Here is a 16,286-nt window from a genome sequence, read left to right as displayed (position 1 = left end):
ACTACGCATGCATGGATGGTTGTTTGGGGAGCTAGCCCCCTACTCCTTTTTCCTTTTTATGGTCACAGGTCTTGTGAGGACAGTTTCTTCTCCTTGGACGTTTCTCAACTCTGTTGTCCAGCCAAGATCTTCTTTCTTACCCGCCTTGTTTAAGCATTTCTGCCAGGATGTATCTATTATTGGGTTTAGGAAATCTTCTCTGTACATTTCAATCACTCGGGCCTTGTTAAATACAAAGTTAAACATTGTTTGATAAAAGAATTTCTCAACACTTGCCCCCTTTTAGACTTCCAAAGCAAGAACTCTTTGGGAGTCTCACCTAGATTGTATAATTCTTGATAATATTGTCAAATTCCAGGAATACACAATTGGGTACAACATGACCATATAAGGTATCATGGAATGCTTCTCTTATGACTAATTGTTATAGGCATCAACTTCTTGCAGGCATCAGAATGTATAAATAATTTTCTGAACTTGTAACTGTCCAGAAAATTCAAAGAATGAGTTTTCCATCTATCCATGGCTGTTTCATTACTCAACTAAAAAAAAATAAAATTATTAATACTTAAACATCTGACTAAATTTATATTGTTGTGGTATGGAGAGTTCTGGACTTTTTAATTTTGGAAGCACTTAAGCCATCTGTTGCCTTGAAGCAGAGAGATTTATTAATCAAGTACAACAGTAAGAAGGAATTTATCTAGGGAGGCTATTAATTAACAAACTTGGATAAGGTTCAGCATCTTCTTGCCTTTAAAAGTCAAGTCACTTGTGACAAATTGGTTGGACGATTAGATTTTTCAGTAGGTATTTTGTTAGGCCTTCTTTATTTTCACTGCACTCCTACTCCAGAAAAGAGTAACTGGGTGAAAAAAATATACCTTTTTTAAAAATAAAATTTTTCAGGAAAATTTTATTTGAAAAAAGTGAAAATAACTTCCATCTACTTGCATGTAGTTATCTGAGAAAATTCAGCTCGAGCAACAAAGTCATCTCATAGTTTGTTACTTGCTTTCCACTGCCTTAGTCAAAAGTCTGTCTTTCAGTGTTCAGGACACAAAAACCCCACAAACAAAACCCCATAATATAAACAAAAAGCAACACATTTCCTAAAATGCAAGAAGATACCACTTCTCAGATTTTATGTAGTAATATTATTGGCCTTCACTTATTTTATTCCTCCTTGGGTATGAATAACCTATAAAGGTTAAAATATATAGTTGTCATTGCTGTGTGAAATTTCTGCTGAATTCTTCCATTGCAGAGGTCCAGTGGCTTACGGCGTTGTTAAAGATAACTCTTGGTGACCGAGCATTCTAGTAGTTTGTTAGGAGTCCTATGACAGTGGTTGGCAGGGGTTGCTGAATGACTTCTATTTTGCTTAGGAAATAATACCAAAGAAAAGGTCAGAACAAAAGCCATTTATCCTCTGAAAACCATTGCATGCTTTTAGCGTTTCATAACATATTCTCTTCCTGAAATCCTTTCCTCCTTGGGCTTTCATGACTCAGCCCCCTCCTGGATCATCTGCTTGTTTCTAATCCTTTGTTATCCCACCTCCTCTTACCTTTACAGCTGAGTTTTCACTGTCATCCCTAAATGGCTGTTGTTGCCATCTTGCCCACTTCTCTTTATGCAGTTTTTCTCTGGGCAGTCTTGACAGTAAGAGTTCAGTAGTTGTTTGGTCTTTTTTTCTGCCTGCTATTGCATTCAGCCTGAAGGAATCTGGCAGTGTTTGACAGCTCAGGCTCAACACTGCAGCGGGCCCATTTCTATGACTTCTGGTTGACCCAAACTGGGAAAGTGTGTGTGCTTTTTGTAGTTACATTCTAAGATAAAATCACTCCTCTGACAGAAGAGTTAAATCTCTTAATCTTGTTCTGTCATTCTTGACTACTGTGGCCATTGCCTCTAGTCTTCCCTAAACACATTCCCTTTATAACCACTGAAAACTGTTCCATAAAAACTAGATTCCTGGCTTGTCATTTCAGCATCTCTTCCAACTCACTTTCTCTGTATCATCAAATATAAACTGGTTAACTTTTCTCCTCTTGGATCTCTGTGGCCTAGTTTCTCTTTTTGTAGCCTAGAAGAGGAGACAACTCATGGCCAAATCAGCCTGTGCCAAGCTTTGTCTCTATCTGGTAAATGTTTAGAAAATCACCCCTGTCCCTTTTTATTCCACAAAAAGGTTATCCATAAATGTCTGCCAAGTTAGCTCATCATCCTCAAATGCCTGTGTAGAACTCTGCATTCATGTTATCTGTGTAATGTTTAACACCAGTCACTTTAGATTGTGCTCTGAGACTGCCTTTTAGCCACTACTGCCTCATTATTTGCTCCCTTTTTCTTTTGCCATCTGTTTGCTGCATTCATCTGTTCTCTCCTGTCTCCTCCTTGATTTGTAAACTGTTGGACTCTGATCACTTCTATTTTGTATTTGTGTGGTGCATGCTAGAAGAGGAGTCTGTAAAATCTTTTGAAGTAAGTGATGGCTCTAAGGAAAATCTAATGCTGTTTGGAGCAGTGTTAAGCGAGGTATAAGGGGTGTTTCAAGTGACCAAGTGGAGAAGCTATTCCTTCTACTTCTTTACCTTCTTTTTTGCCCCTTCACTCCATTCTTGTGAGTTTAGGGGACAAGTCAGAGCATAAAACTCTTCCGAGTGGCACTGGAGCCTCAAAACTTGTTTCTACTTTTTACCTGGCAGCAAAACTGAAGTGAAACATTGGTCTCCTCAGCAATATTTATTTAGTGATTTTGAATTAAGCTCTAATTGTTCAGATATTGCACACAAATTTACTCAATTTAAAAACATCCATAATTGTGTTGGGGTAACATTTAGAATTAAATAATTAGTGGCCAAATTCCAAGTAGTAGAACATGGCATTAGGGTTGCCATCCAAGGTACTGTTTCTAATATCACCACACTCTTTGCCCTGCGTTTGGTGTCCTAGTAAATGTGCCTTTTCTATTCCAAGTGACGTTTTATAGTAAATCCTTTCAATTAATGTCTCATAGATTAAATGGTAATTGAAATTTGCTATGTTTCAATTTTCATTAAGAAGTAATAGAGGAGTTGACCTTAATTTTTTGAGAATAAACTGTAGGAAACTTTCTGGTACTTGACAGACTGAGAATGAAGCATTCTGCCTACCAAAGAGCCTAGATCAGTAATCTCTTCTGTGTTTATGAGCTTACTGATGTTGGCTGCTTTCTTTGCTGGGTGATACACGTCTAAATAGACCAGCAGACTTGCAGTAAAGTTGGAAACCTTAAAAAAGGAAAAGTCACCCTATAGAGTCTTCCTGAAATTCAAATGATTGCAGGTGTGGAACCAAGTATTGGAAGCAAAGCAGATAAGGATTCTTAGTTTTCATTTTGCATATGCAATAATGACACAAAATTAACAGAATGTAGTAATAGTTAACCCATATGTCACGGGCAAACATACAAGGGGAGATGGATTCACTGAACATAAAGTTTATTACTTAGTTCTAAGAAGAAACAGTAAGTGCATGCATTTCAGATTTTTAATCTGAATTAATAATACTTTTCTTATTATTAGTTGTGAAAACTTGTATAAAACATCAGCCTATAATCCAGAGAGTAAAGTCAAATTTATTCCAGTCCTAAATAGTAGTGTTCCTTAAGAAGTCAGGTCCAAACACTCAGTTTACAGAGAAGTGGATGGTGGTGGTATGAGGGTCTCGATGGCCGTGCCTACGTTAGCGTGGAGCGTGAGCCCCCGGGAGCAGCGGGTCAGTGCAGTGAGCCGTGGAACGGGCGGTGGGTGCCTTCTGGCCCTGCAGGGCTGCAGCTGGCTTTGGTTTAGTGCTGTGGACTGGGTGCCCGATACTGGTTGGAGTGGATCTTCTGGTTCAGCTTGCTGTAGAAGCAGCCCAGTTTGTGCACAGTAAGGGCTGTTTGCGGAGCAGAGTACAGGCAGCAGGAATGCCAGGAAGCTGACTTCCAAAGCCTTCCTTGCTGTTGCCCGCTTAATAGAGATGCACAAAGAGTGATTTCTTTGAGAAATGAATGTAATGCGTGAGGACTGTTTAGGAGCCTTAGGTTCCTCCATTGACCTTTGTTCCTCTGTCTTGCACATTGTAACAGAGATTTGTTTCTGTAGAATATTCTTTCCTTTTTTTTCTGCCAAAAAATGGGTCAGTTTGTGATACTTATATGACTCTAGACCCATGCAGGTGGGTCTTGATAACTGCCACTTTTGGTGGAGACTTAATTTTCTCCAATTTTAAAGTGTATTCTTAAAGAAGCAGAAGTGGGTTTTTTTTTAAAAAAAAAAAACAAAAACAAAAACAAAACAAAAACACAGAGAGAAAAAAGCAGAGCTTTGCAGGCTTTATCATATATACTTATTATGTCAGTGGGAAAGATTGAGCTATAAGAGTATTTTTAAAAGGGGGTGGGGGGTGGAGGGAGTAGGAGGGAGAAGGAATTTACTTGCTGTGCTTCTAGTACAGAAACTCTGTCCAGGATTGTCAGTGGTATATTTGATGTTGAACAAAACTACAACTAAAACATTTGAGACAGGTCTTAAAACCTATTCTTCCTCAAATGCTAAGTGTTTTTCTGTTTCTTGTTATCTGTTTTTCAAGCTGAATTTCTACATATGTGATAAATTGTACTGAAGAAAGTCTGAAAATAACTTCTAGTTCTTTACTCTTCCATTCATGCCTGTACTCAAATGGAAAAAGATAAATGCATGTGTTTACGTTCCTTTTCTCTTCCAGCAGCACTGAGCAATTAGGCACAGCTGATAGCATTGCAGAGCTTTTCACTGGGAGTTTTAGAGAATGCATATTTTTAGTCAGGCTGCTTCAGGGAGCGAAACTGGTACCACACATCTGTAAAATACATCATTGCAGTTTGGAAATATTTGGCACTGGCTACACAATGGGCTTTTTTCCTTAACCATGAGGTTTTGATGCTTAAGCCAGGTATTTAGCTGTATGAGTTTTATTTCTATAACTCATTAAGATTGACATTACACAACACGTTTATATCTCAGCTGTCTTCTGCCATATGGTACTGTGGGGTTTACTACTCAACTTGCCAGATTGGTAGTGAGAAATGGAGCAAAGAAATTGTTTGAATATATTTCAGTTTGGGAGAGAAGGGGGGGTGCAAGATCTGAAAGGGAATTTCTTTTCTGAAGGTCAAAGGAACATCCCCTTTGCACGTATCATCTTGTTCTGACTCCCTTCATCAGCCGATGTGACTTTGTGGAGGAGCATTCTGTTACATGTCTAAAACCCAGCAGGATCATCCAGAGCTTCTAATTAATGTTTATTATTAAGTATACTGCTTTTAAGAACTGCTGCATTTGTAGCAGTGGATTACCATTTTTTGGATCAATTATGTTGAAATCTGCTAAAACAAAAAAATATTAACAAAGTAAAGAATATTTTCCAAGTTCAAATGCAAATAAGACTTGCAGATGTTGTGGAAGGGTGAAAAGAAATAAGAGAACGTCATGCCTCTTCCAAGAGGATTCTGTCTCCTAATATTGCCCAGCTGATGAATTAATAACCCCATAACCTTATAGCCAGGGCTCAGTTTTTATCTAATTTGCTATCCTAGAAGAGGGTGTTGATTTGGATTAAAGCATTTTTCATATGTCTAAACCTTGTGTAGGTTTTTTCAGAGATTAAAATTTTGCTGTGTCCCCTTCTTCAAGTTTTAAGAATTAATTTAATTAGAAGGGAGTACAAAGCCTCCAGTTCTCCAGAACTGAAAGTCCTAGAGCTTTATTACACTCCTAACAAGATACTGATCTAAATGTGAGGGGCAGGAAAATGCTCTTTGCTGGCTGGTAAGGCTGTTGTTTATGTTTGGTGTATGAAAAACCTGTCCAGTGCACTGTATTTCCTATAAACACTGCATTTTCTTTAGTGTACGTATTACTTATTCTGTCTGTGAATTGCATACATGCAACTATTAGTTGGCTCTTTTCTGAGGCTGGTCAGTCACTTCAGGGTTTTTAAGTTGCTTGACATTATGAAAGTCAGCAGTCTTGTGACCAGGACATCCCTGTTAGTGCTGTCTAAATTCATATTTCATGTGCAGTGTTTGTGCCTGTAAAGTCTTCCTGGCCCCCTGTTATCCTCATGTCACTGCGTACAGGGCTGCATCCACCTGTCCAAAGTCTATGAAATATGAAACATGTAAAAGGTGTTGCCTTTACAAAAAAAAATTTAAAAAATTAGCATCTTGAAAACAACTTTTGTATTCAAATGTTTTTTTATTTGGAAAAAATACAGGAAGGTGCTTTGAGGAGGTGAGGTAGAAGATTTTGAATTTAGTCTTCTTATTCCGTATCAGTTGTTTATTATGCAAAATGTTCTGTTCTACTCCGCTCTAGTGAATTTTTAAAAAATATTTACAAGTCAATAGAGATTTTTCTCATTGAGCTTGATGATAATTTCTAGCAGTGTGTTAGTATATTTCCAAATCCCCTAGAATTGGGATTTAAGGGTTATTATATTAATATTCTTTTATGCTGGAATTCACTAGCCTTTTAAAATTTTGGTGATGATCTGGCAGTGTTGTCACCAAATCCTGCAGCTGGAAGTCTTGCAGCCTAAAGAAAAAAGCTGGATGTGATGACTCTCTGCCTGGGACAGGTCTCTTCCATGGGTGCCTGGTCTCAGGGAGTGTAGGTGTGCAGCAGAGCAGGGCAGGGCCTGTGATGTGATGTGATAGCACTTCCCACCTTTCCTCGTGGTAACAAGTTAACAAGCTCTCTTTTTGTAACTCTGAGTAGTAGTCGGGTATTACTACCGGGTGTATATTTATCTTACCACAGATTTTTTTTAAAAAAAATTCTTTGTTACACAGTGAATATACAACAGCTCTTGGTATGCAGTGTACACTTTTACCATACTCTAGCTGGTTGTGAACACACTGAAATAAGCTTTTTCAGGACTTCCTACTGATTGTCCCAGTTACTATTATATTACTAGATACTGTTTTTAACATATAATTTATGTAATTTTTTTTTTTTTGCTATTTCCAAGTATTATTTCAGTATTTTCTTAACCTTAAAAAATGATAGTTAATAATTTTATTAAAAATAATCACATTAGGACCAGTGCACTTTTTTAAAGTGTGTGTTGAAATTTAACTAAATTGTTACAATAAGTCTCAGTCACTAAGGTAAAGCTGCTTTTAGTATATGCTCTAGGCTTCACTGGTGGTCAGAAAATAATTCACATTGGATGGGCCTGTAGGATTCACTGTGGATGTACCAGGACCCTTCACATGGCTGGTCCCCACCCAGACTGCCCTGTCAACAGAAGTGTCTAATATCAGTTCAGTGTTATTGGCTACTGAAAATAATGATCTTATTGCAGTACTGTTTTTTTTCTGCTTCTGGAGGAGACAAGCTGAGATATTTTAACAGGATTTGACTACCAGATTAGTCAGCCATTTTAAAGAATAAGTTTCCGTTTTACATAATTAACTTTACTTTTGTGTTTTTGTAGAAAAAGATTAATAATCTGAAAGTATCATCTGGGAGGAGAGAACAGATATGTTATCCATGAAATGCATGTGAAAGGAGTTGTATTTGTACTTATATATATACACTCCTACAAGTACATTCTTGTGTGTAAATAGTATTACGCAAAAATTTGTTAGGTACAAGAATTCTGTGCTATGCACATGATTTTGACCTTTTTCTTAGAAAAGACATTTTGACAACATAGTGTGTTATGAATAAGTACAAATACTTTGCAGACCTTCTTTCACTCCCATTAAAAATGAAACAAAATCATTCAAATGGACTATGAATACTCAGCCTGCCAGGAATCAGAACAGGAAGAGCTTCAGCCTTTTTCCTTACAAACTAAGGGTTAATAGACAACAGATGGGACCTGCAATATAGGAAGTAGTAAAAAAAAATAATTTATCTATTTAATTATTAATAGTATTTTCAGATAGCAGGATGGTAGGCTGGAATTTTCATAAGCATTTGGTGTTAGCTTAGTAGTGGGAGCAGTGTGACGTCAGTACCAAATGTTTTTGAAACTCCCACACAAGGTCATTCTCAGTCAAAGTGCTTCGGTAGGCATGCTGCTGATGGAGGCGGGGAAGAGGTGACCTTGCAAGGAAGGACAGACGGAAGGGCTGAGTTCAGCCTTCACCAGCAGTGGCTGGTCTTGGGCCTCCCGCGTGTCCGTGCGCGGTAGCTTGCAGGAGCCAGGCTGCTCTCGGGGCACAGTGAACGAGGCAAGAGACAACAGTCAGGAGGGAGCACAAGGAAATGCTCAGTAAGACAGGACAATGAATAATTCTTGATGAGAGTTCGTAGGGACCTGGGAATGTGTTGCTTGGAGAAGCTGTGGGATCCTAGGAGAGTGTCATGTTGCACCTCCAGAAGCCACTTCCAAATAATTTTTTTTTACTTCTGATTATTTAGTTTTCATTGATTTTTAATTCTTCCTTTTTTTTTTTTTTGTTTTGTTTTGTTTTGTTTTTCTGTAATGCTTGATTTATATATAAAAAATTGTTCTGGTAATAGTTCGGTCAGTTTTTGACATCTTTTTCAGTAGGAAGCTGTTGGGTTTTTTTATTAATTACCAGTTAGCTTAATGTCCAAGGTAGGTGTTTTCATTAGATTATAAACAAACATTCTGTGCTTACATGATCATTTATCTGCAGGATTCTGTCTTATTCCGCAAAACCTAAATGCAGTTAGTAATTTTCTTTAAAAAAATAATAGATACTAAATATGTCACCAGTCGCCTTTTGAGTTGGAGCACTTCTTACACATATCTAAATCCATAAAAATCTAAAATACCTAAATCCAAATATCTAAATCCTCTCTTGTAATCACAGTGCAGATGTAAGGAGCTTGACAGCTGCTGCTTCGTACCAGTGCGCTACTTACATTGCTGTAAGGAGATCGCTGCTGCAGACAGACTGTGGCTTTGGCTGGCCAGCACACCCTGTCACGGGGCTGTCCCTTAACAACAGGAGTCCAGTCCTGTTTGCTCCATTCACATGTCACTTAGTACTGCCTACAGGCCTCTGCACTGAGAGCTCACTTTCCCCCACTTTAGAGATTCACTTGATCTAGAAGAATCAGATTAGCAGTGCTGTCACCCTTCTATGACCCAGCAATGCCTAAGGTGTCTGTCCATTTGTTCACTGATAATTAAGACTTTTGGATAAAACTGTTCAGCCAGAGTGTCTTGATCCTTGTCATATACTGATTAAACAACAGCAATGGGAATGAAAGAAGGGTCATCTAAATCCCAGTATCATTGCTTTTTTATCCTTCAGCTCCTACCAGATACTTGAGTTAAGTTTGAGCTGTTGGGCTAGAGTTGAAAAGCCTTGTTGTCTTTTTCCAGTTGGACTTAGCAAGTTAGAAAATTTTATGCTTATGGACTGCACTGAATTAGTTATGCTTTTGTAGAGTAGTCAACACTGTGTATCAAAATTGGAAAATATAATGTAACTCTTCTTGGTTATTTGGGGAAAAGGATCATAGGTATTTTCATGTCTTAGCAGTGTATGTGTAGTAAGGTGGGTGTGAGAATGAAAATGGGAGGCAGCATTTGTTGATATGGATAACAAATGTGCCTTAGCCTTGCTTTCTTCCCCTCACTGAGCTAGAGGACTAAGAAGAATAAAAGAATTAGGAATTATTCGTCTTCTGACTAATATAACAATGTTATGCAGCCTGAGAATGTCAAAATTTGTTCCAAAACTTAAAAAGGAGAAGTAACTGCAGACAAAGGAAAGAAACAGGATCAAAGACAACCCTGTTGGTGAAGGCTATGATTATAATTTCAAGGAATCCTTTGGTAGGTGCATGAATCTTAGTTGGATGTGTCTGAAGTGGCAGAAGCGGGTTGAAGGAAAGTTTACAAGGGCAACAGTGTTTATGTTACTAAGTGGAATGTATTCATAAATACTGTTTCCAGGGTAATTGAAAAGCCAGGGTGAGTAATCTTACAACCAAAATTCTACCAAGTTCTTCCCTTGCCTCCTTTACATTTAAGCTTGAGTTACAATTTTTTTGTTGTTGTTACAGTGGAAATTAATATGAGATAGGATACTCAATTTTATCTTCATTATGGTATTTCTGGGAAAATGACCTTCCTAAACAATGATGCCGTGTTTTATTTTACCTGGTGCTTTGAACGGTCTAATATGTCTGTGCCTTGTTTACTGTTTGTGCAATAGGCCTACAGTTTTTCTCCCACCGTTTGGGTGCTTTTTCTATAACTTAGAAGAGCACAGGTCCCGGAATTTTCCTTTATGTCCTTAGAGATAAATTCAGTGCTTAGAAGGGATGGACTTTCTGGAATTCACAGCACCCAGAAGTTCCTTGTGATGTTAATATATGATACTTACATGCCTAAGTATGTAGAAATTACTTACCCTGTTGTCAGCACTCAAGACGCCAGTTAGCTTCATTATGAGTTGGATGAAATAATTTTCCTCCCTCTGCCTATCTGTCCTCCCTCCCTCAGCATTTTAGGCTTAGGACTGGAACTCCAGACCGTTTCTGGGAGGAAAGCGATGGATGTTAGAGGCTGAAAACTGTCATCAGTTCCTGATAAATTTTCCTTCCTGCTTATGTTACCAGTCAGGTTTTATATTGAAGGTGTGTATGATAGATGCATCTAAACCCCAAAACATCCCTGTTCCCTCTTCTGAGGTTTTCTTTTCGTCAAACTTTTGAAACTGTTGCTTATCTAACTGCTGCTGGGAAGAAATCAATAAAATGGCTGGTGTTAGCAATAGTAGTCAGTCATTGTTTTGACTTAACACACACACATGTTTTCTCCAGTCTTCTTTGTTTTATTTCAAATCTTCAGAAAAATACAAAGAAATAATTTTCGTCAGAGTGGCCATACGTTTCCGAGAGATTAATCAAAAAGGATGGTACGAGGTAGCAAGGAGGGAAGCATGCAGAAGTTATTTGCCCTCTTCTTTACAATGTGGTTATTCTGGGCAGACTACAGAGATGTTGCTTAATGTAAAAAACAAATAACACCTCCATCCCAGAATGTAATATATTTTGTAAATGTGTTTGCAGTTACAGCAATGCTTTTCAGAATCTTTTCCGAGAGAATCAGTGGACATAATAAATATGGTGCTTATGATGATAAGGTTGTTAAATTTTGCTAAATAAATTGTCTTTGAGTATGAACTGAAGTTGTGGGTTGTTAATTTTGTGGGCTTTTTAACCTGATGATAGACATACATTAAATAGCATATATTTTAGTAGTAAGAGGTGTTGTTGGAGAAAGCTGGAAAAATTGGGAGCAGGGGCAGAAGAAAATATTTTGTTCCTTTCTTAGACAAATATAGTTTTTAATTCATTGTAAATACAGCTTTGCCTTGGATTTTCACAAATATATTCTTGAATGCTAAAAGCAAGGTCTTAACAGCTTGATCAAAGTCCTTGCTTGACTGATTTCTATGTTTTGGTCTTAGTTTTTGCCTCTCGATTCTTAGCTGGACAGTGTTGTGTTTATTTGGTCTAATTGTTTTATGAAAACAGGTCACGATTTCCTCCCACGTAGATTCACTTATCTAGCACAAGCTGATATGATCAACCTCTAGGATTGTGAAAAAGAGAATGATCAGGAAGCTTGTCTGATTTGGAGAGTTCAGTTTTATTAGAGTAGAACGTGCCAGCATTGTCACAGACCAGTCACAATGGGGCTTGTCACAATTTTCAACCATATGAGGATTGTTGAGGTGGACAACAAGAAAGTTTACTGAAATTATTTTGAGTTTTTTATTCTTATATTTACTCCTTGAAAGATTTGGAAGTTTCTTTTATCTTCAGCTAATTGTCAAAACCAAATGAATCTTTGAAAAAATACTGGTATGCGTTTAATGAAAGCAATTGATCTACCATTTTCAGGCGTGCTTCATGTTGTTCCTTTTATTTGAAGATTACTTTGTTCTCTTGTTCAAAGACCACCTACATCTTATAATAAGGTAAATCACAGTTTTTCTCATTTTTATACTGGTACCATAATATAAATATATGTAGCTGTTATGAATCACATACATCAGTATTGGGTTTCTAGTTACTCTTGAGTAAAAGCTCAGTTCAGCTATCATGACCAGATAATTTTTATTTGGTGTAAGTGGTTTTGAATACATTGATTAATAAATAGTATATGCCAGGTCTTTCAAACTAAATAGAAGAGCTAGTAACTTATTTGTAGGAAAATACTGTGTTCTGTTTGCAGAATAGAAATCTGCTCAGCACCTGGAACAGGGGTGGGGTGTGGCCTTCATGTGTATGATGGGTGAATTAGTTCTCTTTGCATCCTCTAATCTGAATCCAAAAATAAACTTTTCAGTAAGTGGTTGCTGTTAAAGATGAGAATACAGGCTAGTCCTTAGGCCTCCAGTGACAATACATTCGATGACAGCATACAAGTAGTCTGTTTCATCACATGGGATAGACTGCACCTGCAGAGAAATACAGTTTGCTGGTAGCACGTGGGGTGGTGCTGCTTTGTGTTGTACCTGGTTGGTCCTGTAGAGGAACTTGATCCACTAGTGGCAAAATACGACTCAGAATATCAGATGGAAATCATATGGTCCCAGCACCTGGAGTGCTTATTTTGGCTGTCCTTCTCCTTCATGCCTTGTACCCCTCGCCGATGAGCAAGCAGGACTCTGCTGAAGGAGCAGAGGAGGGTGTCTTCCCCACCAAAGTGCCTGGAACACCTGCAGCAGCCAGCACAGCTTTTTTCACTTACCTTTTGTGATAGGGCTTCTACTGCATTTCCTTCTAACATCAATCTCTCACTCTTAACTGGTTCCTGGTAAGATAATTGCCCTTTGAGGCCTACTGTGTCAAGCCACTGTAAAATCTTTAGTTTCAATAATCTGCTTTAACTCAGCTAAATATTTACTCATTCTTGTGGATATTACACACTTAGAATGAGCTATTCTGTTCTTTTGGGTCACTGTGAAGCTAAAGGTTTGTAAACATGACTCAGCGCAGCAGCTAGTAACATCCTTGGAGTTATAGAAAAGTAGTAACTTTTACTTGGGTTTTGACTGCTCTTGGAAGCTGTAGGAAAATTTTATAAATAAGGAATTTTAAAAGGAATATTGTATACTCCTTATTAGATTTTTTTTTTTTCCTGTGGCAAAGATAGCCAAATTATGATATTTATAGAAGTACTATAACATGTAACAGATTTTCCCTAGAAAAAGGTTTTAATTTGTACAAAAACAAAGCTATCATTTTGATCTTTATAAGACATTTTATACATATAAAGTAGAAGATTTCTGTTTTGTTTAACTTAGCCCTAGATATGAATTGTCACAAGGGTAATCTAAGCAAGCATGTTAATGCTTCTTTGTTGGTTATTCGTTAACTGTCAGGATATTTTTTGATACATTTGCCCATATACATTTTTATTGGTGTATTTTATTTCCCTTTTATAATCAGAGTTATGAGGAATTCACAGACTGGAAAATCTTGATAATTTTTTGTTTCTTCACTTAACATTTAGTAAGGCCTTTGCGGTTTGTTAAAATTCAACACCGTATTAAAATGTATTTTTCCACTGCGTTCCAAGGATCAGTGTCACGAAGAAAATTTAGCAGTTTTCTTCTTCAGGGCTTCTCAGCGTAATCTCACTTTCTTATTAGAAATATATCTGATGCGATATTTTCTTTCCAGCAAGCTTTGTCTTTAAAGGCCTGTAGCCTTGTTATTTTTTTTTTTTTTTTTTTTTTTTCTTCATTGTACTAATCTCTTCCCTCTGTCCGAGTTGGCTCCCTGTCTTAGCCTAGGGTTCTTTCTGGCAACATCAAGCAATTGACTCCTTACACTTAACAGTGGAGTTCCAGGCAGCTTGCCAACAATATCCAAACTAATGTTTCTCCATGTCATGGGGCCTGTTACAAAGGAAATGTGGAACCACAGGTGGGCATTTGGTAGCAAATCTGAAGCATAATTTTGACATCTTCTACATCATTTTCAGATACATTTTTATCTTTAAGGAAGAACATTTTCACTATTGAAACTCCCTGCTTTGGTATTCAATCACGTGAGTCTGATGACACTGTAACGTATCTAAAGCAAGTAGTCACCCATTAGAATTCCTGATTAGCTGCACTGAGGCACATATGTCTGATATGTCTGACTCTGACATGTAGATGAAAGAAAATGAAATACTAAGTTCTGCTCTATGTGTCAAGTGCTCTAAGCACCGCAGCTGGAGGCAGGATGGTGACAGAATCCATTTGTGTCCATTGTAATCACAAACTGGAAATAGACCCAGTCTCCATGAATAAATAGATAGAGATACTTCTTTTTCCCAGAAAAATCTGGGATACTACTGCTGATTTTCTATTACTTGTTGGTAGACCATGAGCTCTAGCAAGCCTGGTTGGGTTGGGTTGTTTTTTTCATTCTGTGAGTTCACATTGGACCTAATCACTAGACCTAATGTTCTCTGGCTGCCAAGCTCTGACCAGTTGCAAATATTGCTCTAGGCTCATCATTCCCGTGTTAATGATACTGCCTTTTGATTCTAGACAAAATGTGGATTTTGGTTTGGTTTTTGGGGGGGCAGTGGGGGGGAGGGTCTGTGTGCAGTCCCAGGTACACATACAGGGAGGTTGGGTCTGGACTAAATTAAGTAAGTCACAGAAAAATTAAGGCAAAAAGTTGTTAAACTAGTCAGTCCTTGAGCACAGAGGGAGTGGGAAGCAGAGGCCCACGCTTTTACTCCCTTTTTACTGCTTGATCTGGTCAAGTTACAAGGCATCAACAGATAGATTTGTACAAAAGTATCAAAACAGTATCTCAACAAAAATAAACTAGTCGTTGTTGCTATAAGGCACCTGAAAATCTGAGAAAATAAGTAATTCTTACTGGTCTTCTGCCTGTTCCTGCGACACCTAAATTTGACAATAGATTGTTGAATAAATAGAGACTAATCTGTCTCTGCGAAGTTTTTAGGGTGGTAGCTTCCCTGCAGTTTGCTCTCCTGAGCAGAGCTGAACGAGCCATTCAAGCCCCAGGCTAGAGGGGTAAGTATTGGACAGCTTTTCTTAAATGAAAGAATTAAAATAAAAGTGTATTTCCAGTTAAACTGAGTAAGACTGCATTCATTACAGAAGAAAGCATTATTTCTATACACGGTTTAAACTACGCCTTGGATTATGATGATGAGCTATTTCATATTGGTTTGAAATTGGTGGAAAGTGATACCAAAATTGAGTATTCCTGCATACCACGAAGATTTTCCTAGTGAACAGTAGTCATCCCAATGGAGTAGAATGTAAAATATTGACAGCTGTCTTTGGTCTGTAGGTACATACTTAATAATCTAACTAGAATATTAACTTTTTCTTATTTTTCTTATTGCTCTGTCTTTGAGAATCATTATCTGTAGCTGGGCATTACAGACAGAGCCTGTGCAGTGGTTTATACTTAGTTTACTTATGCAAAGCTCATGAAGTTTCTGTTGTGCAGTATAAACTGGAATATGCAAATATTTATTTTCTTGTTTGGCATATGTTTTCGTTCTCTTTCAAGCTTGTGTCATAGATTTCAGGTTAACTTATTTTTGAATTATTTATATTTACATCACATATTTAAAGTTATTTTGGATGCTCTAATTGTTGAATTTGCACAGATAACTTCTTTTTGAAGCTTGTTTAATGTTGCTACAGAACAATCAGACTGTGTGGTGAAAGTTACGGTAATGCAGTCTGGTTTGCAAAATAAAGGTAATTAAACTCACCTCTATTTTTAAGTGTCAATTTAGTGCTACTGCAGTGTCATCTGTAAGACCTTTTTAGAACTGCTTGATCCAGAAAACATCCTCATGTAAAAATAATAGTGGAAGGACTCAATATATGTGCTTAATTTCATCAGGAGTCTGAAAGAGTTTTAAAGACCCATTTTTTTTTGTCAACTGTGTTATCTGAAAAATGAAACTCATGAAGCGCTGTCTAGATTGCCTTTTTAGAAGTCTTCCTTGGGTTTGGCTGACAAATTATGATAGATGAAATATAATATGTCAACCAGCAACTTTCTTCCCTTCCCTGGGTACCAAGTGGTTACCCTTACAAAAAATCAGCATTTGGCATTGGCTGCCATCCAGTCATGCTTGAAATACTAGGAAATAGAAAATAACTGATGTGGTGCAGTTGAATTATTCTGATGGCTTGTTTTGAATTTACTGAGGAAAGAGATGAGTCAGAGATTGCTTTGAGGCTGCAGATTTCAAAAACACTAAAATAAACTAAA

The 16,286-nt window shown here is 37.5% G+C and overlaps 1 protein-coding gene across 4 annotated transcripts in view; it reads left to right on the top strand.

Moving 5' to 3' along the window:
• Nucleotides 1-16,286, top strand: part of TENM1 (teneurin transmembrane protein 1) — a 357,561-nt gene that overhangs the window by 52,798 nt on the left and 288,477 nt on the right. The window lies entirely within an intron of this gene.

The sequence above is a fragment of the Athene cunicularia genome (assembly GCF_003259725.1).
Source record: "Athene cunicularia isolate RWA chromosome 4 unlocalized genomic scaffold, athCun1 chr4_part3, whole genome shotgun sequence".
Classification (NCBI taxonomy): Eukaryota; Metazoa; Chordata; class Aves; order Strigiformes; family Strigidae; genus Athene; species Athene cunicularia.
This window is presented reverse-complemented; position numbering and strand designations above follow the sequence as displayed.